General features: G+C 42.3%; 1 protein-coding gene across 8 annotated transcripts in view; it reads left to right on the plus strand.

Moving 5' to 3' along the window:
• LOC134210838 (filamin-B) overlaps positions 1-22993 on the plus strand; it is a 233224-nt gene that overhangs the window by 65073 nt on the left and 145158 nt on the right. For 4 of the 8 annotated variants that reach the window (XM_062687173.1, XM_062687174.1, XM_062687177.1 and 1 more), the window contains exon 1: positions 22239-22381. The exons of 3 other annotated variants lie outside the window; for them this stretch is intronic. The gene's annotated coding sequence lies outside the window, so the exon portion shown is untranslated. Of the gene's footprint in view, positions 1-22238; positions 22382-22993 lie in introns of those variants that run through there. One more of the 8 variants, XM_062687175.1, reaches the window with a different exon arrangement.

Raw genomic sequence — 22993 nt, forward strand, 5'->3', positions numbered from 1 at the left:
TTTAGTCGTGAAATACGAAGGCGCATCATCTGTGGAAGTCGAGCCTACTACGGGCTCCAGAAGAAAATGAGGTAAAAAAAGATTCACCACCGTACCAAAAGTGTTATGTACAAGAAGCTGATAAGACCGGTTGTCCTCTACGGACATGAAACATGGATGCTCGAGGAGAACTTAGGACCATCTTTGGCGGTGTGCAAGAAGACGGAATATGGCGTCGAAAAATGAACCACGAGCTCGCCCAGTTCTACGGCGAACCCAGTATCCAGAAGGTAGCTGAAGCCGGAAGGGAACGATGGGCAGGGCATAATGCTGCTTCCACCTTTCGATCACCACACGTTCGTCCGTCAAGATGCTCCCATCCTTATCCCTGCACATTTAGGTTTGCGACACGAAGCCTTTGCGGCATGCGTTGAGCTTTTGATAGAACTTGCGTATTTCTTGAAAAGGGCACAGCTGTTCTATCTCCTCGCACTCCGCTTCTTCCAGGCGGCGTTTCTTCTACTAAAAATGACGGGTCTGCTATCTCCGCTATAACGTTCCACGTTCTTCCGGGTACCTTGCTGCAGCGCGACCACCCGCGCTGCGTCCTTCTCCTCCAGAATCTGTCTGCACTCTTCGTCGAACCAGTCGTTCCCAGATGTTCTCCGCTGCGTCGTTAATGGCAGCTTTGACTGTATTCCAGCAGTCCTCAAGAGAGGCGCTATCGAGCTCACCCTCTTCCGGCAACGCTGCCTCGAGATGCTGCACGTAAGCAGTGGCGACATCAGGTTGCTTTAGTCGCTCTAGGTCGTACCGCAGCGGTCGTCGGTACCGAACATTGTTGATGACGGATAGTTTTGAGCGCAGTTTAACCATCACCAGATAGTGGTCAGAGTCGATGTTAGCGCCACAATATGTCCTGACGTCGATAATATCGGAGAAGTGCCGTCCATCAATCAGAACGTGATCGATTTGTGATTCTGTCTGCAGTGGTAATCTCCAGGTGTACCGATACGGAAGGCTGTATTGGAAGTAGGTGCTGCGAATGGCCATATTCTTGGAGGCGGCGAAATCAATTAGTCGTAGGCCGTTTTCGTTCGTCAGCCGGTGAGCGCTAAACTTCCCAATAGTCGGTCTAAACTCCTCCTCTTGGCCAAGCTGAGCGTTCAAAGCTCCAATGATGATTTTGATGTCTTGGCTTGGGCAGCTGTCGTATTTACGTTACAGCTGCGCGTAGAATGCGTCCTTATCATCATGATTGTAATCGACTGATTTGTGTGCAACGGAATGGGTTTTTTTTCGGCTTGCAGTCTTTGGAGAGAAGCTGAATGATGTCTATTTAATCATCGCCATGTTTAATCTATTATTTATTTATTCAGACTAAGGCCGAAGTGGCCTGTGCGGTATATAAGAGTCTTCTCCATTCGGCTCGGTCCATGGCTACACGTCGCCAACCACGCAGTCTACGGAGGGTCCGCAAGTCATCTTCCACCTGATCGATCCACCTTGCCCGCTGCGCACCTCGCCTTCTTGTGCCCGTCGGATCGTTGTCGAGAACCATTTTCACCGGGTTACTGTCCGACATTCTGGCTACGTGCCCGGCCCATCGCAGTCGTCCGATTTTCGCGGTGTGAACGATGGATGGTTCTCCCAACAGCTGATGCAATTCGTGGTTCATTCGCCTCCTCCACGTACCGTCCGTCGCGATGATTAAATAGACATCATTCAGCTTCCCTCCAAATACTGCAAGCCGAAAAAACCCACTCCGTCCTTATCATCATTAGTGCTTCCTGAGTGTGGGCTCTGCACGTTGATTATGCTGAAGTTGAAGAACCGGCATTTAAACCTCAACATGTACATTCTCTTATTGATCGGCTACCACCCGATCACTCGCCTTTGCATATCGTTCATCACTATGAAAGCTGTTCCCAGCTCGTATGTGTTGCCGTAGCTCTGATAGATGGTATGATTACCTCTAAACGTTCGCACCATTGAGCTCTTCCAACAAACCTCCTGCAGTACTACGATGCCGAATCCATGGTCCTTTAGCACATCGGCGAGTATGCGTGTGTTCCAGATGAAGTTGAGAAATTTGCAGTTTCACGAATCGAGTTTTCAATCGCTAGTCCCTTTTCGTCGCAGTGGTCTTCGTCAATTGTTCCGGTCCGTACTCTCTTGTTGATTATTTCCGGTGGACCATGGTGCACAGTTTCACTTAGAGACCCTTAGTGGTACTTGGACGATAATCGGTCGCCCCTAACATGGTGAACAGAGTCTGTTGTGAGCCGCTCCGAGTATGGAGAACAGACGCTCAGTAGGATTTGCACACCTGTTAGAGGAGGAGCAACCCCCTCTTCTTTCCTGTCAGCATACGATCAGAGTTCCCTAAGGGGTTGGTTACCCGATCTTCCCTCAGGTTGCTCGTATCCCGGCCAGCGCCACGAGGAGGTAGGGATAGATGATGATGATGGTTTGTTTTTGAGGGATATTAACTCAGGCGGTCATTCATCCCTATCCATGGTAGGGATAGGAGTTGCTGAGTATGAGGCTAAGGACCGCAAAATGGGGTCTATTTTATTCCTTACTAGGTACGCGAAGTACCAATGGTACGCTTTACCCAGCATTTGCCGTACCTCACCGAATGCAATTTCCCCGAATGTTCTCTTTTTCCATATCTTCTTGCCTTCTTCTTCGGCGGTTCAACCGGTAGGCTGTCCGCCTCACGTTGCACGTTGCTAACGCGTCGCTTTCTACATGTCGCGATAAAGTGTCCACGCTCGCCACACCCGTTGCAGCTCTTGTTTAAGGCCGGACAATTAGCGCTGCTCCTGTGGTATCGCATTGACTGATGTCTATATTCTTTTTTGTCGTCTCTTTTACGCTTTCGTTGCAATTCCGTAGGCTTTTTCCAATTTCCTCGATTAAGGCTCAAGGAAAGCTGGGCTACCAAAAAAGCTTTCTGAATAATTCACCATCGGCGGTGTGTCGTCTGTCTCTTTCCGTCCTTCGGGAAATTGTGATTGTGTTAGTGCACCGGGCAATATCACAAAAACTCAGTAAAAAATACAGATTTATGTAGTGGTGTGTTGCCAACCTTTATTCCCCCTTAACTGCAGATATTTCGGAGCCAGTGTGCGGTGCCGTTTCAGCCATATAAGCCTCTCCTCTCGTGGCGGATTGAACGATGAAATTGATGTCGTAGTTATAAATCCTTGCCGTTTTTGTAAGATTTCTATTTCGCAGGGCCTTTAGCAGTTGTGTTCTTACTAAGCGTCCTTGATCTGGCATACTGTAGCCGCATAACTGAACTTCTCCTGCAGCCTAGCGTGGAAAGCTGCAACTGATTCTTTAGGTTCTTACTTCATCGCTGCGAACGCTTCGTGTTCTACAGCCGTGTTCGTCATCGACTGTAAATATCCTTGGACGTTGTTCACGAAATCTGAATAGCAATTAGGGTCTGGTAAAATCGGCAGCAGCTTTGCGGCTCGCATAATGCCCTGAAGTTCATGACCCAAGCAAAGAAACAGCAATTTTGAACGTTGAGCAGAATCCACAGCGCTGCCCAAAGATGCCGCGATCTCAAAATTTTGCAGAAAACGGTTCCATTCTTCCCACATTTTGTAGGCGGGAACACCGCTTGGGAAAGGTGTAATATGATCCCATCTTACTGTGTTCGTGTGCCCGGTTTACCGATCGTTATCCTGAGAAATGCCCAAACTTTTGTCGACATCGGGAAGTGTGCTGGTACCAGGCCGCTCGTATGTACTCAACCTTTCAGTAATTTTCGCCATGGTTTTCTGCAAGCTCTTGATCTTCATCATTGCTTCGGATTCCGTCCATTTCGGTTTCTCAGAGGATAACTCTGCAATAGCTTTTGGATCAGCGCGTACATCGTTCTCAATTGGTGTGTCTGGAGAATCAGAGATGTCTGAATTGGACGAATCGGAGTTTTCTCCCTTGCTTCCATAGCTATGTTCACTTCTTTCCATGTCCTGGCTTCGACCATCTGAACTGACAGAGTTATTGAGGTTTTCCGATTCTTCGTGTTTGCTATCCAAACCATCAGCGTTTCTCACGTATTGTCCTGCCATCGTAGATTTTTTTCGTAGCAGCCAGTGTTGGTAAAATCACTCATAAATCTCAATCAACGAGCGCTCCCGTGCGAACGAAATCGTCTGCGATTTTAAAGAAATGCATCACGCTTGAATTTTTCATGCTAAAACGCATCATTTCACTCATTTGCCAAAAAATCATTTTGGTTTAAAAACGCATTTGAAATCCATTTGGAGGCAATTTATTGCTTATACACAAAAGAGTGTCTAATATTTCATGCGACAAACGCCAATTCACTGTTTTTAACGAAGGAGAACGAAAGGAAACCTACGATGATTCAAATGGATGATTCAACTCATTCATGAGTTTTTAGGTGCTGAGTTGGGTGCGTTTCAACTCACGCTTGATTTGAATCATCCATGAGTTTTGAGATTTTGAGTTTTTACCAACACTGAGCAGCAACCTTTAAGTCAAGAACAAAAGGGTCAGCTTTTGACAAACGCCGAATAGGTTATTTCGAATACAGTAAAGGTCACTTTAGTGATACTATTAAAAAAAAACTTTATGACAACCTACGCGGTTCGCTGACAAAAGTGAAAACAGTTCATCTTTTGATCGCAAATTCATCTTATTAGCAATATCCGCAGTATGCTAAAGAGTGAAAACGGTCCACCTATTTCTCTCAGATTGCCTTTCTCTCGAGTTATCCCGACCAATCCAGTACATTAATTGACTGCTTCACTGTTAACACTCAAAATATGTTTCGCCTTGACTTTTTATCCACTTATAATTTGTTGTGCCCAGTGATTCCTGTTTATTCACAGACTGCAGGTTTCTATAACTCAGTTATCCAAAACTAAATTTATGGCAGGATCGCCAAAATATGAGCACTGGACTGTAAGCAGGAATCACTCAGCACGTGATATCTGGTCCACATACGTGTGTGCACACACGTCTTACCTCGAGGATAGTCAGCCGTTGAAAGAGGACGATCTGTCAAAGCTCGTGGACAGGTTACTGTGATTGTGTGTTACCAGATGTGCTTAGTAGCTCATTTCGAACAGTGACGAAGAGGCGCATACTTACACCTTTCTCTGGCGTATATTTTATTTTTCGAACATTTACCCTCAAAAGTTCTTTTTTATATTTAATTAGGGAAATGGTTCGGCTCTTCATCCCATAGCTCCTATTTCCATTCCATCAAAAACAAAGCAATGAAAAGGAATTTGGTTGGTTTCCTATTTTTGTGATTTTTTTCACCAGTGAGCACGCGTGTTAGCAAAAAGAAGCCACGAGATTGGTGCTGTATTTCTTTGTTTTGCGATGAGATGAATATATGTTCAGTGAGATGGAAAATGGAACAGTTCCCCTACTTAATACTTGATAGATAATAGGTGTAGCCTACGCTCCATCGTCGTGAATGATTAGTTATAGAATGATCACATTTTCGAATGATAGACTTGAATAAGAAACGATAGAATGATTAATTCATGATCATTGATCAAAGTCGTCGTTGACTAGAATCGAATCAACTGGTACGACACCATAGCCAAGGAGGTAATAGATTCAGCGCCATAAATTAGATAAAACAAAATCATTAGTGAAAGCTCGCGAGGACGGTAATAATCCATGAGAACATTCGCGAAGGTCAGGGCCATTTGTTATCTTTGAGAAAGTTGGGAAAAGATTCACGATCAAAACCGAAACTGAGCGAGCAACCGACTTTAGACTTTGACACTACCGAGCTATTTCGAAGATGATCGCGGGAAATCGAACTTCCGTAGTTCGGCCGAGGTCACCTTCCCTAATCTGAGGGTCAAGGTTAGATCTCACTCTCGTTCGAGCTGCAGATTAGTGTAGAAGTGTCGCGAGCTTTTTCCGAGTCGAATATCCGTTGAATGTGAGTTAAGTGACGTGGCAATATTTTCTAATTTTAATCTGTTCATTGTTCCTTTGTTAGTCTTTAGAACAAAGTTGTCTTCAGAATAGGGCTTTACAAAGTGTGTGCGTTTAAGAAAAGAAACAGGTAAAGTGCTTAATCTGCTGATCAAGAAATTCGTGAATGTGCTAAATCTTCTGTGAATAGCCCCGGCTATATCTACTTGCTAGCGACGCTTTCCTGCTTTTCGACGCGAAGAGTACGGCTTCTTGCAGCCATCAGAAGCCGGCGGCCCGCCAACACGCCGCTATCCCATCGCAGTGGTCATCAATAGCCACAACGTGGCCAGACTCAGCCGACGGTCCCCCCGCGAAAGTCTTCATCCACGTGGAAGCGCGACTAAACCGGCATCTAGTCCCTCCCTGCCGCGCAACGTACCAGGAGCGCATGCATCACAGCAGCACATCGTCAAATTACTGCAGCTAATCGGTGAGTCGCCTATTCAAACGATCTTTTTTGTCGAGTGGGGCGTCCGGTGAGGACGCCTCGGAGGATTTTTTGTGCCGACCGTAGGTCGATGACTGACTGAGTCAGGAATTTGGACGCGTCCATAAAATTTTGAGGTTGGATGTGGAATTTATAAAACGTAATTCGTGAACGACCCATCCAACCTCTATTGTTAGACACCCGGGTGTGAAGTTACTCGTCATCCATTGATTGCTGAATGAGGATAGGACGACACAATGCATGAGCACGCTAGAATAGAGTAGATAGAAAAAACGCACACACAGACAGGACAAATGTAGTTTGTAGAAAGTCATTGAGCAAAATACAACATTAAACATGCTAGCTAAATTAATTATGTTCTTCGTTTCTATCAATAAATAAAATTCCGGCTGTGTTGTCAAACCGATGGATTATTATTAGATGTTCTGCGTTATAGTTTTGAAGAGAAGGTGTTTTCCCGTTGCTTCGGTTCGTTTAATGTTAGGTTTGAATGTCTTCCGCGTGGCGGAATTTGACTGTTTGCGCATGCTCTTCCGCGTTGGTTGCGCCTCTGGTGGACTTTAGTTGAAGTTACCAGTGATGAAAAGAGAACGTGTAACGTAGCATTACTGGTTGCAACGTTGGAGGGTATGCGTGATCTCATACCGCACTTCGGAGGAATAATTTGGAAGTTTTGAGGTTTATGTTGAAGTGTAGTAGGGTAATTTCCCGAGTTTTTGCGTAGTCAGTAGGCGGGCTGGATCGATCTCCTCTTCGGAGTTTTTGAAATGGACTCGCCCTGAGGCAGTCTCAACCGGGCAAATTTAGACGCGTCGTGCGGTCTCCGAATGGAGTGGCGCTTAAGCCGCACGATTTTTAGAGCATCGGCCAGCGCCGACTACAAAATGGAAATATTGAGGATTTGCTGCAGTACGAGTATTACGGTGATATTTGTTGAAAAGCGTCCGTGTCGGTAAGAATACAGACAAAAATGGCTTAATTGGAGACGAATCTTTTGGTATTGAGGAGGTGGAATGCAATTAATGAATATGATTGAATAATTATATTACGTTGTATGGAAATTACTTGAGACTGGGATTTTTAAATAAACGGTTCTAAGATAATTTGGCTGTATTCTAAGGTTATTGAGGGTGAATCAGTTGAATAATTCATGGGAATTTTGTTGTGGAATGATGGAAGATGGAAGATAGTAAGAAGGAAGTCCTTCTTTCTAGAATAAAAGAATTATCCGCACAATTAGAGAAAAAGCAAGCGGAAGTTGATGAGGAGGATGATGAACAGGAAAGAGATTCCCTGTTAACAGAAATTTGGGATTTGGAACTGGAAATCCTAGCTACAGAGGCTAAATATAAAGGGGTTAAAAAGAAATTTGTTTATGTGGAGTGGGGCGTCCGGTGAGGACGCCTCGGAGGAAGTTTTTTGCCGACCATAGGTCGAGGAATCACGACAGATGGACAATCGTCCCGACGTCCAATAACCATTTCGGTTGAGCGGGAGTAAAATCAAAACGTGTACACGTAGTTTTCGGAACACCCCCAACCCTATTGTGTAAGCCACCCGGGTGCATGGCTAGCTAGATCGGTCGCCGCATCGTCGAGTGAAAAATGTGAATGGAGTATAGCACCAGCAGAGAAGAAGACGAATAGAAACGCACAGAAAAGCACTAGAGTAGGTTAGAGATAGAAAGGTTGTACGTACACCACGAAATAGAAGCATGCTATTATAATAAATCTCCTTGTTTTTGGCCATGATTTTCCCTAAATAAATGTTGTTATTTATTACCAGCAATACATGGAGTACCTACGTAGTTTGTTCAGTTTAGGTGTTAGAAATATGGTTTAGTCACTGCGTGTCGATCAATTAGTGTTGCGTGGCGCAAATGAATGTGGCGTCTTGCGTATTTGCGTTGTCTCTTCCATACTAGTCGCGCCTCTTGCGGAAACGGGTGGAATCTCCGATGATGAGAAAATAACGTACAGCATAAGTTGTATCGCTTGTTGGGCATGGGTGACGTCTTACCGGGATCTTTGGAGGAACAGTTTGTAGCGTGACAGTTTTGGTTGGTTGCATAAGGTAAAATACCCAGTTCAGGTGTAGGAAGTAGATGCGCTGGCTCGATCGCTTTCTTTTCGGAAATAATAAATGGACTCGCCCTAAGCGGAGTCTCACCGGGCAAATTAAAAAGGAATGTGCGGTCTCCCTTAACGGAGTGGCGCTTAAGCCGCACATTTTTCCGAGATCGACCAGTGCCAGCTACAAAATGGCGCCCAACTGAAAGGTCTTATTGTAGGTTTTTGTGAATATCTGGAGTAAATTTTGCATATTAGTTCTTATGGTCCATATTAAGTTATTATGTTAAATTATGTTCATGAGTTTTTTAGAGTTTGTTACTTATGTTTGGTTGTATGATGTATATTGTTTGGGATTTACGTTGAAATATTGAAGTATCTGGAGATAAAGTTTGAGGATATAGTGCATTTCAAGTATTACGGAGATATTTTCGTAAAGCAAATAAAAAAAAAGTACAGAGAATCGGCATTAAGAAAAATATATATATATTTATTCTGGGTTTTCTAAAGCTGTTGTACAGATAAAACTAAAATGGCTCATAGATTCCCAAGGGCGGATCACTTAACGAATGAAGAGGTGGATTACGAATTGATTCTTAGGAATAGGGAAGAGGAAACGAGAAGTGATTTGGAGTCGAAACAAAGATTATTGAGGAATCTTTTCTTTGATGATGTGAAAGAGGAGAGGAATATGGATCGAAAAGTACGGTGGATCAAGTTTTTGATTTTATTCTGGGAAAAATTGGTTCTATTGAAAACAATTGGAGAAAGGACCGGATGATAGGTGTATTTCTCGTTTGAAACATTATTCGTTGAGAGTTGGGCGGTTGCAGGTTCGTGGGCCGCAAGGCGAACAATTGAAAAATCGGCTAGAAGGAGAAATTAATGGTTTGTTGAGCAAATTTAGTGGGAAGAAAACTACAGAGGACAGGCATTTAAAAAAGAACACAGTTAACACAGAAACTAGTAACAGTAGCACAGATGGTAAAAATGTAGAAAGAGACGGGAGCGGAGTCGTTGGAATTTATGAAACAAAAAAAGAAGAACAAGCAACATGAAGAGGAAATAGGAGAAAGTGTGGAGAAGGAGTTGAGGAAACAATTAGAAGAACAGAAAGCGAAAACAAAGTCATATGAGTCTAAAATTCTGGAATTACAAGAGAAACTGGATAAGTTTTGTAAGCTGGTCGACAATTCTAGTTTAGAACAAGGGAATGCAGTCAAAAGATGTTGAGACTTATAACAATCTGATCAGTGACTCCAAACGATTCACGAGAATGGAGCCATATCAGGAAAGACAAGAACAAACCCGACAAGACGGATTAAACAATTTCGAGCAGTCAAGGTACGATCGTTTCAATTACAGGAGAGAAGAGGAGAGGCAAAGAGGTGAAGGCGTCAATCACACGGATGGTCAACAAAGTTATCAGATGGGGCGGCAAGGAGGAAGGTATGCATCGTGGCAGCAGTCAGCCCAGATAAGCGAAGATGAGTACGAGATGAACAGATGGGAAGATGAATGTCCAAGACGAAACACTAATCCACTATATTCGGAACAAAGGCAGAGACATGGGATATAATACGAAGTAATGTAGCCCAGCAACCAGGAAGGTTTCAGGAATCGTATGCTGAACACTATCAGGCAAATCAACACGAACGGTGTAGAATTAGGACAATAGAGGACGAGGGACGAGAAGGTAGATTAGGCCGCCAACCACTTGGTCGACTAGCGAACGAATACGCAAGGTCAGAACATACCGAAAATGAATCTAGAGGAGAACGCCAGGGAAGTAGGTACAGCCAAAGGAACATCGAGGTGGACATCATGAACGCAGACAGAAGGATGGAGAAGTGGCATCTAACCTTCAGCTGGGACGCTCGTCAAAGATCACTGGAAGATTTTCTGCACAAAGTACGCCGATTAGCCAGAATGGACAGAATCTCTGATGGGTTGTTGTTACAAAGGGTCCATACCATATTACGAGGAGAAGCGTATGATTGGTACCTATGTTACGCAGACGAGTTTATCGATTGGGCTGATTTCGAAGAAAGGATTCGCTATATGTATGGCAATCCTAATAGGGATCAAGGAAACAGACAAAAAATATACGAGAGAAAGCAACAGCGGAATGAGAGCTTCCTGACTTTCAAAATGGAGGTAGAGCGGCTTAATAAACTGTTAAGTACTCCGTTGGACCAAGTGCGCATATTTGAGATCATATGGGACAACATGCGCCCACATTATAGGTCACGATTGGCATGCAGAACAGTTAGGGATTTGCGAACTCTCGAATATTATGCGTACCGTATAGACGCAAATGACCCGACGCTCAGAAGTCATCGAGAGGTACAGAATCGAACAACGGGAAATGTTCATCAGATAGAGGCGGGCAATGATTCCGGCGATGCACTGTCAATATACTCAGATTCAGAGGAGGTCAATGCGATGGACAGGAGGTTCAATAAGGACAGAAGACCGAAGGATGAACGAAGGCAACCGGATAGAAGAGCGCCAGAAACTTCAAACCCACCAATAGCAATGGCGGGACTCGATGCACCAAGAGAAGCTACTGGACTGTGTTGGAACTGTGGTAAGCCAGGACATATGTGGAGATACTGCCGTGAGGAGAAACGTCTATTTTGCTACGTATGTGGTACTCAGGAAAGACTTCTGTAACCTGCCCGAATCACCCGAGGGCGAATCAACAGAACGTGTCAGGGAAACTAGAGATGGAATGCAGAGAAGGGAACAACGGCATTCCATCCTTCAGGGTTGTTCGATTCCGGACTTAAACGTGGAAGAGGCAGAGTTATGCGAGGTAAGGGCAACCGCAGAGAGATGCCCTCATGTAACGGTGCGTATTTTTGGTACAGATTACGATGCGTTATTGGATTCAGGTGCGAGCGTCAGCGTTACCAGCGTCGCCGACATTGCTGAAAGGAATGGACTTATTATGAAAGAAAGCCCCTTGAGGATAGTAACAGCAGACAAAACGGTTCACAAGAGTCTGGGATATGTGCAACTACCAATCGAGTTCAATGGTGTAACGAAAGTTGTACCGGTGCTCGTGGTACCTCAAATTTGCAGACAAATGATTCTTGGATACAATTTCTGGAAAGCCTTTGGGATCCACCCAATGATGGAAGGACCAAAAGGTTTCGAGAAATTGGTTACACTGAGAAGGGACACCGTGGAACTAGAGGTGATCGATTTCACTGTGCTGCCGATTCAGACACTTCCGGAAATCAAGAAATCAGAACCGGACGAAACACTTGACATTCCAGCACTGGAATTACCAGAGCCTTCGAAGACGACCCCGAAGACAGTCGAGACCGAACATGAATTAGGCCCAGCAGAGAGAACAGTGCTGATCGAGGCGATCGAAATGTTCCCTCGTACGACAGAGAATAAGCTAGGAAGGACGACGCTCATACAGCATGAGATAATCCTAAAAGAGGAAGCTACACCACGAAGACAAGCCTTATACAGATGCTCTCCGGCAATTCAAGCCGAGATGGAGGCCGAGATCGAGCGGTATAAGAGGATGGACGCCATAGAAGAATGCTCGAGTGAGTGGGCAAGCGCGTTAGTACCGGTGAGAAAGGCGAATGGTAAATTGAGAGTCTGCCTAGACTCACGAAAAATCAACTCCTGGACCAAAGGATTCGTATCCTATGCGGAACATGGGGAGATTTTTCACCGACTAGGAAAGCTAAATACTACTCGGTAGTAGACCTGAAGGACGCGTATTTCCAGATTCCTTTGAAGGAGGAATCTAGGGATTATACGGCGTTCCGAACCCCAAGGGTTTATTCAGGTTCAAGGTTTGTCCCTTTGGGTTAACCAACGCCCGTTTACCATGTGTCGTCTAATGGACCGCGTGATAGGTTTTGATCTCGAACCGTTCGTGTTTGTGTACTTAGACGACATTGTGATCGCAACCAGGACTTTTTAGCGAACATGTCAGACTTCTAAAATTCGTTGCGCAGCAATTAGCGAACGCTAACCTCACCAACTCTCTGGACAAAAGCAGGTTTTGTTGGAAGAAATTTGCCTATTTAGGTCATTTATTAACAAAGGACACGGATTGTCAATCGACAATTCTAGCATAGAACCTATTCTCAACTACGCCCGCCCAAGAAATATTAAAGACATACGACGGGTACTCGGTCTAGTAGAATTCCACTAGCGTTTTATTCGAGAATATAGCAGGATTATTGCTTCGATCTCAGATCTTCTGAGAAAAGCAAAGAGGAAGTTTTGCTGGACGGAGGATGCCGAAAAATCTCTCCGAGAATTAAAAGTGGAACTGGTAACAGGTCCTATACTTAGAAATCCCGACTTCATCAAGCCTTTTATGGCTGAGTCGGATGCGTCGGACATCGCGGTAGATGCGGCATCGATTCAGGACATTGATGGCCAGTCAAGGGTGATAGCGTACTTTAGTAAAAGTTAAGCAGTACGCAACGTAAAGTACGCTAGTGTTGAGAAAGAATGCCTAGGTGTCTTATTGGCCATCCAAAACTTTAGGAAAACACTATGTCGAGGGCACAAGGTTTAAGGTCGTAACCGACGCCCGCAGCCTACTGTGGCTGTTCACAATTGGCGTTGAATCGGGGAACGCCAAACTTCTGAGATGGGCGTTAAAGATACAGTCCTACGATATAGAACTTGAATACAGAAAGGGAAAGAACAACATTGTTGCAGATTGTCTGTCTAGGTCAGTGGAGACGATTAATGCCATAGCAGTCGATGCGGATTACCAGGAAATGGCGGCTGGAATAATGAACAATCCGTCAAAATATCCGGATTTTCAGGTAATCGATGGTCAGATTCTGAAGTATGTGAAGATTGCAGGGAAAGTCGAAGATCCAAGGTTCAGTTGGAAGAAATACCCGCCAAAGCCTGAACGGATTGAAATCGTGAATAAACTCCATAGCCAGGCACACTTGGGGGCAGAAAAACGTTGGCCGCAGTCAAGTAGCGTTATTTTGGCCCAACATGAGCAGCCAAGTAAAAAAGTTCTGCAGATCATGCCTCACATGCCAGACTAGCAAGGCAACAAACAAAAATACAACGCCTCCAATGGCAGAGCAGAAGAAAATTGCTCAGTACCCATGGCAATTTTTAACGATGGACTACGTTGGTCCCCTACCGACATCAGGGAAAAACCGTAGTACCTGCCTACTTGTAATCACAGATCTTTTTAGTAAGTTCGTCCTGATACAGCCGTTTCGACAGGCCACAGCAGATTCCCTTGTTCAGTTTGTGGAAAACAATGTATTCCTACTGTTTGGTGCACCCGAAGTTGTCCTATCCGACAATGGGACGCAATTTGTTTCCTCACTTTTCCGAAATCTTCTTGAGCGGTACGGCGTAACCCATTGGAGAACGCCTAATTATCATCCGCAAATCAACGACTCAGAACGCGTTGATGATGATGATGATGATGATGATGATGGTCCCGGAAGGTTTGAGCTAAACGAATTATCTTTAAGATAATTAATTGAATTTATTGTAAAAACAATTTAATCAGATTTGCCAAAAGCAAAAATGATCTGATTATCATCACAGATATGAATTAGATAACTTTCCATAAGTCTTCAGCACAAATATTACAAAGAAAAAAACTGTTGTTTTCATATGCAGATTCTCATAAGCATCGGTAGTGATACTACAAGTTTATACAAAAATGCAAAACTTTTGATACCTCTCGCACGGAGTTCAAAAGTTTCACCAAAAATCGCGTTTCATGTTTTTACAAGACTACTTAATATCAAAAGTTTCAGGTTTCAACAACGGGAACAAAACTCTACCAGATAGCCCATTACTAATCCGAAGAATCATTCAAAAAGTTGAAAATGCGCAAGTCTGTACATAAATTTTAAAAATCATCCATATCTGCTTTGCGCGCACAGACTCAAACTTTTGTAGACTACACAAAAAAAGGTCAAATTACAATTACGTCAATATATATAAAATCCATCATCATCATCGAGGCGAACAAAACAGTTTATCAGTGCCTCAATAAATAAAAAAATACAATTGTCCAAACAAACAATCCGTAGGTCAAACTTCGTCAAGATACAAAATTTATTGAATTATAAAAAGTCAACTAAGTAGCTGCTTAAAAGGCAGCTTTTACGTGTGAAACACAAAGTCTCTTGAACTGTGATAGTGTAGTTGCACGTTTGATATGTGTAGGCATCGAATTGAAATAATTGATACCTTTAAAAAACAAAGAATTTTTGTGAAGCTCCATGCAAAAAAGTACGGTGTTCTTATATCTTCCGCGTTTCTTGTGTTATATCTATGAATGTCACTTCCTCTTTCAATTCGATCACACAAATATCGAGGCAGCAATCCGTTAATTACTTTAAAATGAACACCATTGTCAAATACACAATTCTTTGCTTCACGGAGAGCCACTGCAAAGCATCCAACAAAAAGTTGAGGAAGTGAATCTGCTACATCTCAAAATCAAACGCATAATCTTATTCTGCAAACGCTGCAATCTCGATATTTGTGTCTGATTTGCTAAAAACAAAATGGAAGGACAAAAGTCCAAGTGAGGAGAGATGATTGATTTGTACAACTGTATTTTGCTAGCAATATTTAATTCGTTTTCAGTCGACAGAGGATTCCATACTTCTTGGCTATTTTCTTGATGACATTGTCAATATGTTGGTCAAATTTCAATTTATCATCAATAATCACGCCAAGATATTTAATTTCCCGTACGCGATCAAGTGTCTCGTCATCAATTTTCACAGAGACATTATCTATTGAACGATTTCGCAAAATAATCATATACTTTGTTTTACTAATATTCAATTTCAACTGTTTGTACTTTAACCATCTACTTAAAGAATGCAAGTCTTCATTCAAGCGTTCAATCGCATCTTCTAAGTCTCTAGCTGCAATAAATAGCTGCGAATAAGTTTATATCACAAAAACGTAAAACCTGTCGCATGTCATTTATATACATAATAAACAAAGGGGCCCCAATACACTTCCTGTGGCACTCCGAGGGTGTTCTCCACGGGATTAGATACAGAATCATTAAAAAGCAGTCCGTTGAGTTCTGTCAGACAAATAGCTTTTAAACCAATTGTATGCAGAACCCGAAATTCCAAAGCGCTCAATAGTTTTTCAACAATAAGGGCCTAGAAATTGTCTCAAAAGCGCGTTTCAGATCCAAGAACACAGCAACAATCGTATCTTTACGCTCTATGCTTTCTTTCCATTTAGCTAATACCAAGTTCTAAGCGGTTTCGCAGGAGGTATCCCGATTGTTCCGGTATTAACAAGCTATTACTATTTAAATACATAAGTAGCTGGCCTTTAACAACAAGTTCTAAAATTTTCTCTACTGTGTGCAACATGTTGATGGGACGAAACTCTTCAGCTTTAATCGTTCCAGCAACTTTTTGAATTGGAATCACTAACGATTCCTTCCAAACTTGCGGCACGTGCCCAGTTTGCAATGATTCATTTATCAGGTCCAGCAGGTTGTGTCCGATGACATGAAAGCAATCTTGTATAATTTTAGCATTAACATTATCAATACCAGCCGTTTTCCCTAAATTAAAACAAATCGTTTCAAGTTCTTGAAATGTTATGGGGTGAAAACTTTCAAATCTTAAGTTACTGTTGACTGGCTGTTTTATTTCGTTAGGTTCATCCACTAACTCGATAGATCGGTTAATGGTTGAAACACTGTTGACAAAATAATCATTAAATTTAGACGCAATTACTTCTTCTGACTCTTCTAATGTGCCATTAAAAGTTATGGATCGCGGTTTACAAGAACTAGGTTTTAACAAAGATTTTAATATTTTCCATAACTCTTTGCTGTTGTTTTGATGCTGATAAATTTTCCTCTGAATATATTCGCATCGAGTATGCTTTAAACATTGCGAATATTTATTCCGCGCAACCTGGTACCTATTCCAATGATTTTCATTATTACTTTTACGACATTTTTTGTACAACTTATCTCTTTTACGTTTAAGACGTAAAAGATCTAGATTGTACCAGCTGTTTGAATTATTCAAAGTTACTAATTTCTGTTCAACTAATTGATTGGTACAGGATTTAATCGTTAATCGTGTCATAACGACAGCCATTCGAGCGACGATAAAAAAGGACCATAAGGAGTGGGCCAATAATCTGCAACACATTGCTTGCGCCATTCGAAATTCCGTCCATGAAGCGACACGATACACTCCGTATTTTATCATGTTCGGCAGGAATATGATCTCGGATGGAGCCGAATTCCGGGCTTTGAGAGACGCTCCAGCAGTGACTACTGTTTCGCCGAATACCATCGAACGAGAAAAACTGCACAACGAAGTGAGGCGCAACGTAGAATCAGCTTACAAAAAGCATGCGACCTACTATAACTTGCGTTCGAATGCCAATTGTCCGACGTACTCTGTAGGAGAAAAAGTCCTGAAAAAGAACATGGAGTTATCGGACAAGGGGAAGGGTATTTGTTCTAAACTTGCTCCAAAGTACGTCCAAGCTGTAGTCAAGCGGATTGTTGGAGCCCACTGCTACGATCTTGAAGACGTAAATGGGAAGAGACTTGGCATCTTCAACTGCAAGTTTCTTAAGAAGCTGGTCCCATAGGTCCACTATTAAGAAAACCAGTTGAGCTAAACTATTAACAAGCTATGTAGCTCTCGGTTGAGTAGCAACAACGCACCATGATGCTTTCGCTCTGGTTGCTTAAAATACTTTTACCGCCGTTTGTGAGATTTAGCTCTGGCCATTTGGTCAGAGCAGCCCCACAACAACGTTATTTACTGGGTGCTTCCTAGGGGAAAAGCTTTAGCTGGACTCCTAGAAGAAATCTCACAGACGTGCTGGACTAGGCACTTAAGGATTGTTCTAGTAGGAGGATCTTTGTTGAAGATTGTTGGTCTGCGCATGCCTACCCTCTCGACCAGAAGACAGAGCGAGTCCATGGAGTTTACTCCAGGACGATGACCTATTTAACAGAAACTCGGAGCTAATACAGCGTTGATGAGGAGTAACTAAGCGTGAAGCATAAAATCGAGAGTCTAGAGACCGAGGGTTCTCAGATGATGACCGTCTAAGACTCGGAGGTCTACCCCATATAGGTAGACGATGAAGAGCACACCCGAGTAAATCGAGCTAGCAGATCAACTAATCTCTAAGAAAGAAACTGTTGTCTAGAAAAATCTATTTTTGTATTTATGATTGTCTCTCCCTAGCTGTAATATATAACGGAACAAACTTTTCAAAATTATGTTGGGGTGTTTCTTTCAATTTTTTTGTGGATTAATGTTAGTATTGTAGTGAACATCGAGTCTTACGTCTAATTTAGTACCTTAAAGCTATAGATTTATTCGTGGATCTCTCACTATATTATGTACAGATTTTGATGCCTTTTCGTATTTATTTGTTTCATTATTTATTATAGAAAATATTTATTATTATTTATTCTAATATTTATTTACAATTTGCTTATTTATTATATTATTTACTTATTTATTGATTTATTATTCGTTGCTGAATTATTCATTTATTTATTACTAAATTATTTATTTATTTATTTAAATTATTTATTTATTTATTCACTATTCATAGATTTGATATTTATTTATTTTTCATTTATTAAAATCAGCACACAACGGCTGAATTGGAAAAATTGTTCGGCCGTCGTTTATGCGACCCTCATGCAACATCATCGTAGGGCCGTGCAATATTCCTGTCTGATGCATATTTGGTATACCTAAAACTGAAAATAGAATATTATTATTTGCTCAATAAACTCACCTGAAAATCGGAATCAACTCTCCTTCGTGCTTCGAAGAACAGCAATAGCAAATACGTATCCGTTCTTCAAAAGTAGGCGGCAGAATCATATGATTCAGTCCAGCCATTCTTCCTCGTCCAGGATGTAAACAAATCCTCCCGCCGGGTGGTAGATCCGTCGCCTTGGGTTGATTTCCTGGGAAAACAAAAACATAAACATTAAAAACAGTTCAATCCACCTACCTTGGTAATATTTTCGTCCATCCAATGATTATTTTGACCCGAATGTAAGTAAAATTAATAAAAAATTACCGGGTCACAACACACTTCACTCCGTCTGGTAATGCACTTTATCACTCAACTGACGTTGTTGTTTATTTGTGGGAGGTTCAATGTATGGGTGTCGTATGTTGCATAGGAATAGGGTGGGAATTTTTTTTAGCATTTTATTCTCGTTTCGTTATGGCCAAATAGCATATTTGGTGTTGGAAACTTGAATTAATGTGCAATTCAAATGTCACGTAGTATGAGTTAATGTTTCATGTTGGCCTATGTGCTTAGGCATTAGAAACGTTACTGCGGTGTAAAGTGTTTGGAAATGTTGTCGGTTGTTTATGTTTTATGTGCCGATGTAACTTCGGTACTCATAATACAATTGAGTTAATGATTTATATTAGGGTCTACGTTTTGTGTATTAGTGCGTCACGTATACCAAGGAATAGCCATGGTGTGGCGCTCTAAGATCAAAATAGTTGCGGTTTGATCGGGAAGGGGATATCGTTCCAACAATATGATTGGAGTTATTCCCAGACTGGTTTCACCTGTTATTTGGAGTTACATATGTATGTTATGGATTTATGTTGTGTTGAGTAATTGGGGTTTAGGCTTTGACTAAAATGTGAATATTTCAGTTCAAATGCCGTTTTTTGGGGATTTGTGATGTTTGAAAATTTATTTATGTGTTGAACCACCTACTAGTAAACTACAATGTGATCATTTCCTCCGTACTGATTTATAAGGACCAGACAGTTAATTAGTTAAATATTGTAAATAGTAGACTTAGGGATTATTAAATTATTTTTCGTGTATGTTCGTAAAAAGTAAACTTTGGATGTAGTCGAAGAATTTTTCTTGTAGAATATTTTGTAAATGTTACAATGTTGGATTTGCCCTTACGAAAATTTGGTTGTAGTCCTACAACCAAATTTTCGTAAAACAAGCCTGGTGTTATGTAGCCTACGCTCCATCGTCGTGAATGATTAGTTATAGAATGATCACATTTTCGAATGATAGACTTGAATAAGAAACGATAGAATGATTAATTCATGATCATTGATCAAAGTCGTCGTTGACTAGAATCGAATCAACTGGTACGACACCATAGCCAAGGAGGTAATAGATTCAGCGCCATAAATTAGATAAAACAAAATCATTAGTGAAAGCTCGCGAGGACGGTAATAATCCATGAGAACATTCGCGAAGGTCAGGACCATTTGTTATCTTTGAGAAAGTTGGTCTTGGAAAAAGATTCACGATCAAAACCGAAACTGAGCGAGCAACCGACTTTAGACTTTGACACTACCGAGCTATTTCGAAGATGATCGCGGGAAATCGAACTTCCGTAGTTCGGCCGAGGTCACCTTCCCTAATCTGAGGGTCAAGGTTACATCTCACTCTCGTTCGAGCTGCAGATTAGTGTAGAAGTGTCGCGAGCTTGTCCGAGTCGAATATCCGTTGAATGTGAGTTAAGTGACGTGGCAATATTTTCTAATTTTAATCTGTTCATTGTTCCTTTGTTAGTCTTTAGAACAAAAGTTGTCTTCAGAATAGGGCTTTACAAAGTGTGTGCGTTTAAGAAAAGAAACAGGTAAAGTGCTTAATCTGCTGATCAAGAAATTCGTGAATGTGCTAAATCTTCTGTGAATAGCCCGGCTATATCTACTTGCTAGCGACGCTTTCCTGCTTTTCGACGCGAAGAGTACGGCTTCTTGCAGCCATCAGAAGCCGGCGGCCCGCCAACACGCCGCTATCCCATCGCAGTGGTCATCAATAGCCACAACGTGGCCAGACTCAGCCGACGGCCCCCCCGCGAAAGTCTTCATCCACGTGGAAGCGCGACTAAACCGGCATCTAGTCCCTCCCTGCCGCGCAACGTACCAGGAGCGCATGCATCACAGCAGCACATCGTCAAATTACTGCAGCTAATCGGTGAGTCGCCTATTCCAAACGATCTTTTTTGTGGAGTGGGGCGTCCGGTGAGGACGCCTCGGAGGAAGTTTTTTGCCGACCATAGGTCGAGGAATCACGACAGATGGACAATCGTCCCGACGTCCAATAACCATTTCGGTTGAGCGGGAGTAAAATCAAAACGTGTACACGTAGTTTTCGGAACACCCCCAACCCTATTGTGTAAGCCACCCGGGTGCATAGCTAGCTAGATCGGTCGCCGCATCGTCGAGTGAAGAATGTGAATGGAGTATAGCACAAGCAGAGAAGAAGACGAATAGAAACGCACAGAAAAGCACTAGAGTAGGTTAGAGATAGAAAGGTTGTACGTACACCACGAAATAGAAGCATGCTATTATAATAAATCTCCTTGTTTTTGGCCATGATTTTCCCTAAATAAATGTTATTTATTACCAGCAATACATGGAGTACCTACGTAGTTTGTTCAGTTTAGGTGTTAGAAATATGGTTTAGTCACTGCGTGTCGATCAATTAGTGTTGCGTGGCGCAAATGAATGTGGCGTCTTGCGTATTTGCGTTGTCTCTTCCATACTAGTCGCGCCTCCTGCGGAAACAGGTGGAATATCCGTTGATGAGAAAATAACGTACAGCATAAGTTGTATTGCTTGTTGGGCATGAGGGACGTTTTACCGGAATCTTTGGAGAAACAGGTCAGGTGACAGTTTGGTTAGGTTGCATAAGGTAAAATACCCAGTTCAGGTGTAGGAAGTAGATGCGCTGGCTCGATCACTTTCTTTTTCGGAAATAATCAATGGACTCGCCCTAAGCGGAGTCTCACCGGGCAAATTAAAAAGGAATGTGCGGTCTCCCTTAACGGAGTGGCGCTTAAGCCGCACATTTTTCCGAGATCGACCAGTGCCAGCTACATAGGTTACACCCTCTTGGTGAGCTTACGTATCGGAGTCAGCCGATTTATGATTTTCGGCCACCTGATTCATAGAGCAACTGTCGACCCATTCGATTATCAATATGATGTCATTTTCGGAGAAAATGTAAGCTGTTGATGATGATGATGATGGTTCCGCCACATACCCCTACAAATTGTTGATTATTTTGGGTAAAGAAACATGAAAATTTGAATGAGAACGTCCTGGGATATTGATAAGTCAAATCCGAGACACTGACCCGAATACCTTAAGTGTAAGTTCTCATACCACTGTAGGAAGGTTAAGTATTCGAAAACTGTAATAAACAATACATTACTGGATTTCTCATGCATAGGTCCTATATTACTAAGATAACATTATTCAGTTATTGATCATATTCACTCGAGTTCTCACTGATTATTTCAAGAACCAATCATTTTACGCTCTTTTATAATTCATTCACCGGGGCATGACTTTCATTTAGATTCATGATTCGTTCCAACTTCAAGGCAACAAATAAACTTATACTTCATGAACACATCCCAATTCAATTCAAAACATTCGTCTTGGAAACTTTTAAGCAGGTGCTTTCCCTATTGCAATCCACACTTGCCTTCAAAGTTCATTTTGAATCACATGAAACAAGAAAATTCAACAAAAACAAACCAAGAATGGATCATTATAAGCTTTTCGGAGAGTTGGAAGGTGCATTATAATGAATTGCAATATAGGAGCGCGAGAGAGGTATTTTCTTGCTCAATCGTTTACCTGCTGAATTACGATCGTATGCACACCTGAAGGAACCGATCTTGGGAGGCGATCGTGCGAGAATACCTGGCCACCGATCAGTTTCAGTTGGGTCGTGGCACGGTTCGGATGCGTTTTTCGTTGGGCTCCCAGTTTCCGTAGAAATAGAGTTGTGAGTGTAGATCGGGCGCGTGTGACAGATAAAAATAGGAGAAAACCAAAAAGAAGTTTTCACCTTTGATGCTGATGTGGGTTTTTCATATATCTTTTCTTTAAAGTCGCGCATATTTTCGCTGCTGATTCGAAAGCTCTCCCTTGTGCTGTCGCGTTGGTTGCTTGCGTACTAAGGTGGTGTGAGTGAGCCAGTAGTGTGTGGCGGATCGAGAAAATACCTTTGCTATAAGATCGCAGCCTGAAGTGAATAAGCGTGTGAATTGGGCGCAAGCTGCAATGGTGCGGAAATCGGGAACGAACTGGGCTATCGCGCGGGCCGAGACACTGCCATAGGAGAGGAATACGCGACTCCGAAGTGTTGATTTGGCTGCTCCCAATTTTGATTGAATTTGTCTGTGATCGTCTTGGCGCTTAATAGTTTTTTTTTCTGATAGCGATCCTAGAGATATTTGGGCAATCAAATGTTGTTCGAATATACGTTAGTAAGAAATTGCGAAGCCACGTAGAAACGTATCGCAGACCAGTTCCGTTCAAATAAAGATTTGAATCTTGTAAAGCAATCTGTATAAAGTATAATGAAAAACACATTGAGCACACTAGTAGAAACGCCCAAAAAATATGGGTTTAAGTGCAATTTTACTGTAATCTTCAAATAGGTCAAAATTTCAAGATTGTAAACAAATTTC

The sequence above is a fragment of the Armigeres subalbatus genome, chromosome 2, assembly GCF_024139115.2.
Source record: "Armigeres subalbatus isolate Guangzhou_Male chromosome 2, GZ_Asu_2, whole genome shotgun sequence".
Taxonomy (NCBI): domain Eukaryota; kingdom Metazoa; phylum Arthropoda; class Insecta; order Diptera; family Culicidae; genus Armigeres; species Armigeres subalbatus.